Here is a 6,367-nt window from a genome sequence, read left to right on the forward strand (position 1 = left end):
ATACAGTGCAGTGAGTCCAGAGAGTGCACTGGCACCACTGGGGATGCAGTGCAGTGAGTCCAGAGAGTGCACTGGCACCAGTGGGGATGATGTGCAGTGAATACAGAGAGTGCTCTGGCACCACTGGGGATGCAGTGCAGTGAGTCCAGAGAGTGCACTGGCACCACTGGGGATGCAGTGCAGTGAGTCCAGAGAGTGCACTGGCACCACTGGGGATGCAGTGCATTGAGTCCAGAGAGTGCACTGGCACCACTGGTGATGCAGTCCAGTGAGTCCAGTGAATGCACTGGCACCACTGGGGATGCTGTGCAGTGAGTGCAGAGAGTGCACTGGCACCACCTGTGATGCAGTACAGTGTGTCCAGTGAGTGCACTGGCACCACTGGGGATGCAGTGCTGTGACTCCGGAGAGCGCACTGGCACCACTGGGGATGCAGTGCAGTCAGTCCAGTGAGTACACTGGCACCAGTGGGGATGCAGTGCAGTGAGTCCAGAGATTGCACTGGCACCACTGGGGATGCAGTGCAGTGAGTCCAGAGAGTGCACTGGCACCACTGGGGATGTGTCCAGTGAGTCCAGTGAGTGCACTGGCACCACTGGGGATGCAGTGCAGTCAGTGCAGTGAGTGCATTGGCACCACTGTGGGTGCAGTACAGTGAGTCCAGAGAGTGCACTGGCACCACTGGGGATGCAGTGCAGTGAGTCCAGAGAGTGCACGGGCACCACTGGGGATGCCCTGCAGTGAGTCCAGAGAGTGCACTGGCACCACTGGGGATGCAGTGCAGTGAGTCCAGAGAGTGCACTGGCACCACTGGGGATGCACTGCAGTGAGTCCAGAGAGTGCACTGGCACCACTGGGGATGCACTTCAGTGAGTCCAGAGAGTGCACTGGCACCACCGGGGATGCACTGCAGTGAGTCCAGAGAGTGCAGTGGCACCACTGGGGTTGCAGTACAGTGAGTCCACAGAGTGCACTGGCACCACTGGGGATGCAGTACAGTGAGTCCAGAGAGTGCACTGGCACCACTGGGGATGCACTGCAGTGAGTCCAGAGAGTGCACTGGCACCACTGGGGATGCAGTTTAGTGAGTCCAGAGAGTGCACTGGCACCACTGGGGATGCAGTGCAGTGAGTCCAGTGAGTGTACTGGCACCACTGGGGATGCAGTGCAGTGAGTCCAGAGAGTGCACTGGCACCACTGAGAATGTACTTCAGTGAGTCCAGAGAGTGCACTGGCACCACTGGGGATGCAGTGCAGTGAGTCCAGAGAGTGCACTGGCACCACTGGGGATGCAGTGCCGCGAGTCCAGAGAGTGCACTGGCACCACTGGGGATGCAGTGCAGTGAGTCCAGAGAGTGCACTGGCACCACTGGGGATGCAGTGCAGTGAGTCCAGAGAGTGCACTGGCACCACTGTGGATGCGGTGCCAGGAGTCCAGAGAGTGCTTTGGCACCACTGGGGATGCAGTGCAGTGAGTCCAGAGAGTGCACTGGCACCACTGGGGATGCAGTGCAGTGAGTCCAGAGAGTGCACTGGCACCACTGGGGATGCACTGCAGTGAGCCCAGAGAGTGCACTGGCACCACTGGAGATGCAGTCCAGTGAGTCCAGTGAATGCACTGGCAGCACTGGGGATGCAGTGCAGTGAGTCCAGAGAGTGCACTGGCACCACTGGGGATGCACTTCAGTGACTAGAGAGAGTGCACTGGCACCACTGGGGATGCAGTGCAGTGAGTCCAGAGAGTGCACTGGCACCACTGGGGATGCAGTGCAGTGAGTCCAGAGAGTGCACTGTCACCACTGGGGATGCAGTGCAGTGAGTCCAGAGAGTGCACTGTCACCACTGGGGATGCAGTGCAGTGAGTCCACAGAGTGCACTGGCACCACTGGGGATGCCCTGCAGTGAGTCCAGAGAGTGCACTGGCACCACTGGGGATGCACTGCAGTGAGTCCAGAGAGTGCACTGGCACCACTGATATGCAGTACAGTGAGTGCACACAGTGCACTAGCACCACTGGGGATGCAGTGCAGTGAGACCAGAGAGTGCACTGGCACCACTGGGGATGCACTGCAGTGAGTCCAGAGAGAGCACTGGCACCACTTGAGATGCGGTGCAGTGAGTCCAGAGAGTGCACTGGCACCACTGGGGATGCAGTGCAGTGAGTCCAGAGAGTACACTGGCACCAGTGGGGATGCACTGCAGTGAGTCCAGTGAGTGCACTGGCTCCACTGGGAATGCAGTGCAGTGAGTCCAGAGAGTGCACTGGCACCACTGGGGATGCAGTTCAGTGAGTCCAGAGAGTGCACTGGCACCACTGGAGATGCACTGCATTGAGTCCAGAGAGTGCACTGGCACCACTGAGAATGCACTTAAGTGAGTCCAGAGAGTTCACTGGCACCACTGGGGATGCAGTGCAGTGAGTCCAGAGAGTGCACTGGCACCACTGGGGATGCACTGCAGTGAGCCCAGAGAGTGCACTGGCACCACTGGAGATGCAGTACAGTGAGTCCAGTGAATGCACTGGCAGCACGGGGGTTGCAGTGCAGTGAGTCCAGAGAGTGCACTGGCACCACTGGTGATGCAGTTTAGTGAGTCCAGAGAGTGCACTGGCACCACTGGGGATGCAGTGCAGTGAGTCCACTGAGTGTACTGGCACCACAGGGGATGCACTGCAGTGAGTCCAGAGAGTGTACTGGCACCACTGAGAATGCACTTCAGTGAGTCCAGAGATTGCACTGGCACCACTGGGGATGCAGTACAGTGAGTCCAGAGAGTGCAGTGGCACCACTGGGGATGCACTGCAGTGAGTCCAGAGAGTGCACTGGCACCACTGGGGATGCAGTGCAGCGAGTCCAGAGAGTGCACTGGCACCACTGGGGATGCAGTGCAGTGAGTCCAGAGAGTGCACTGGCACCACTGGGGATGCAGTGCAGTGAGTCCAGAGAGTGCACTGGCACCACTGGGGATGCAATGCAGTGAGTCCAGAGAGTGCTTTGGCACCACTGGGGATGCAGTGCAGTGAGTCCAGAGAGTGCACTGGCACCACTGGGGATGCAGTGCAGTGAGTCCAGAGAGTGCACTGGCACCACTGGGGATGCACTGCAGTGAGTCCAGAGAGTGCACTGGCACCACTGGGGATGCAGTGCAGTGAGTCCAGAGAGTGCACTGGCACCACTGGGGATGCAGTGCAGTGAGTCCAGAGAGTGCACTGGCACCACTGGGGATGCAGTGCAGTGAGTCCAGAGAGTGCACTGGCACCACTGTAGATGCGGTGCCGGGAGTCCAGAGAGTGCTTTGGCACCACTGGGGATGCAGTGCAGTGAGTCCAGAGAGTGCACTGGCACCACTGGGGATGCAGTGCAGTGAGTCCAGAGAGTGCACTGGCACCACTGGGGATGCACTGCAGTGAGCCCAGAGAGTGCACTGGCACCACTGGAGATGCAGTCCAGTGAGTCCAGTGAATGCACTGGCAGCACTGGGGATGCAGTGCAGTGAGTCCAGAGAGTGCACTGGCACCACTGGTGATGCAGTATAGTGAGTCCAGAGAGTGCACTGGCACCACTGGGGATGCAGTGCAGTGAGTCCAGAGAGTGCACTGGCACCACTGGGGATGCAGTGCAGTGAGTCCAGAGAGTGCACTGGCACCACTGGGGATGCACTGCCGTGACTCCAGAGAGTGCACTGGCACCACTGGGGATGCAGTACAGTGAGTCCACAGAGTGCACTGGCACCACTGGGGATGCCCTGCAGTGAGTCCAGAGAGTGCACTGGCACCACTGGGGATGCACTGCAGTGAGTCCACAGAGTGCACTGGCACCACTGGGGATGCGGTGCCGGGAGTCCAGAGAGTGCTTTGGCACCACTGGGGATGCAGTGCAGTGAGTCCAGAGAGTGCACTGGCACCACTGGGGATGCGGTGCCGGGAGTCCAGAGAGTGCTTTGCCACCACTGGGGATGCACTGCAGTGAGTCCAGAGAGTGCACTGGCACCACTGAGAATGCACTTCAGTGAGTCCAGAGAGTGCACTGGCACCACTGGGGATGCAGTGCAGTGAGTCCAGAGAGTGTACTAGCACCACTGGGGAATGCAGTGCAGTGAGTCCAGAGAGTGCACTGGCACCACTGGGGATGCACTGCAGTGAGTCCAGAGAGTGCACTGGCACCACTGGGGATGCAGTGCAGTGAGTCCAGAGAGTGCACTGGCACCACTGGGGATGCAGTGCAGTGAGTCCAGAGAGTGCACTGGCACCACTGGGGATGCACTGCAGTGAGTCCAGAGAGTGCACTGGCACCACTGGGGATGCAGTACAGTGAGTGCACACAGTGCACTAGCACCACTGGGGATGCACTGCAGTGAGTCCAGAGAGAGCACTGGCACCACTTGGGATGCGGTGCAGTGAGTCCAGAGAGTGCACTGGCACCACTGGGGATGCAGTGCAGTGAGTCCAGAGAGTGCACTGGCACCAGTGGGGATGCACTGCAGTGAGTCCAGTGAGTGCACTGGCTCCACTGGGAATGCAGTGCAGTGAGTCCAGAGAGTGCACTGGCACCACTGGGGATGCAGTTCAGTGAGTCCAGAGAGTGCACTGGCACCACTGGGGATGCACTGCATTGAGTCCAGAGAGTGCACTGGCACCACTGAGAATGCACTTAAGTGAGTCCAGAGAGTGCACTGGCACCACTGGGGATGCACTGCAGTGAGTCCAGAGAGTGCACTGGCACCACTGGGGATGCACTGCAGTGAGCCCAGAGAGTGCACTGGCACCACTGGAGATGCAGTACAGTGAGTCCAGTGAATGCACTGGCAGCACTGGGGTTGCAGTGCAGTGAGTCCAGAGAGTGCACTGGCACCACCTGTGATGCAGTTTAGTGAGTCCAGAGAGTGCACTGGCACCACTGGGGATGCAGTGCAGTGAGTCCACTGAGTGTACTGGCACCACTGGGGATGCACTGCAGTGAGTCCAGAGAGTGTACTGGCACCACTGAGAATGCACTTCAGTGAGTGCAGAGATTGCACTGGCACCACTGGGGATGCAGTTCAGTGAGTCCAGAGAGTGCACTGGCACCACTGGGGATGCACTGCATTGAGTCCAGAGAGTGCACTGGCACCACTGAGAATGCACTTAAGTGAGTCCAGAGAGTGCAGTGGCACCACTGGGGATGCACTGCAGTGAGTCCAGAGAGTGCACTGGCACCACTGGTGATGCAGTGCAGCGAGTCCAGAGAGTGCACTGGCACCACTGGGGATGCAGTGCAGTGAGTCCAGAGAGTGCACTGGCACCACTGGGGATGCAGTGCAGTGAGTCCAGAGAGTGCACTGGCACCACTGGGGATGCACTGCAGTGAGTCCAGAGAGTGCTTTGGCACCACTGGGGATGAAGTGCAGTGAGTCCAGAGAGTGCACTGGCACCACTGCGGATGCAGTGGAGTGAGTCCAGAGAGTGCACTGGCACCACTGGTGATGCAGTTTAGTGAGTCCAGAGAGTGCACTGGCACCACTGGGGATGCAGTGCAGTGAGTCCAGTGAGTGTACTGGCACCACTGGGGATGCACTGCAGTGAGTCCAGAGAGTGCAGTGGCACCACTGGGGATGCACTGCAGTGAGTCCAGAGAGTGCACTGGCACCACTGGGGATGCAGTGCAGTGAGTCCAGAGACTGCACTGGCACCACTGGGGATGCACTTCAGTGAGTCCAGAGAGTGCACTGGCACCACTGGGGATGCAGTGCAGTGAGTCCAGAGAGTGCACTGGCACCACTGGGGATGCAGTGCAGTGAGTCCAGAGAGTGCACTGGCACCACTGGTGATGTAGTGCAGTGTGTCCAGAGAGTGCACTGGCACCACTGGGGATGCACTGCAGTGAGCCCAGAGAGTGCACTGGCACCACTGGAGATGCAGTCCTGTGTGTCCAGTGAATGCACTGGCAGCACTGGGGATGCAGTGCAGTGAGTCCAGAGAGTGCACTGGCACCACTGGTGATGCAGTATAGTGAGTCCAGAGACTGCACTGGCACCACTGGGGATGCAGTGCAGTGAGTCCAGAGAGTGCACTGGCACCACTGGGGATGCACTGCAGTGAGTCCAGAGAGTGCACTGGCACCACTGGGGATGCAGTACAGTGAGTCCAGTGAGTGCACTGGCACCACTGGGGATGTAGTGCAGTGACTCGAAATAGTGCACTTGCACCACTGGGGATGCAGTGCAGTGAGTCCTGAGAGTGCACTGGCACCACTGGGGATGCACTGCAGTGAGCCCAGAGAGTGCACTGGCACCACTGGGGATGCAGTGCAGTGAGTCCAGAGAGTGCACTGGCACCACTGGGGATGCAGTGCAGTGAGTCCAGAGAGAGCACTGGCACCACTTGGGATGC

The sequence above is a fragment of the Anser brachyrhynchus genome, assembly GCF_964034855.1.
Source record: "Anser brachyrhynchus genome assembly, chromosome: Z".
In the NCBI taxonomy this organism is placed as follows: Eukaryota; Metazoa; Chordata; class Aves; order Anseriformes; family Anatidae; genus Anser; species Anser brachyrhynchus.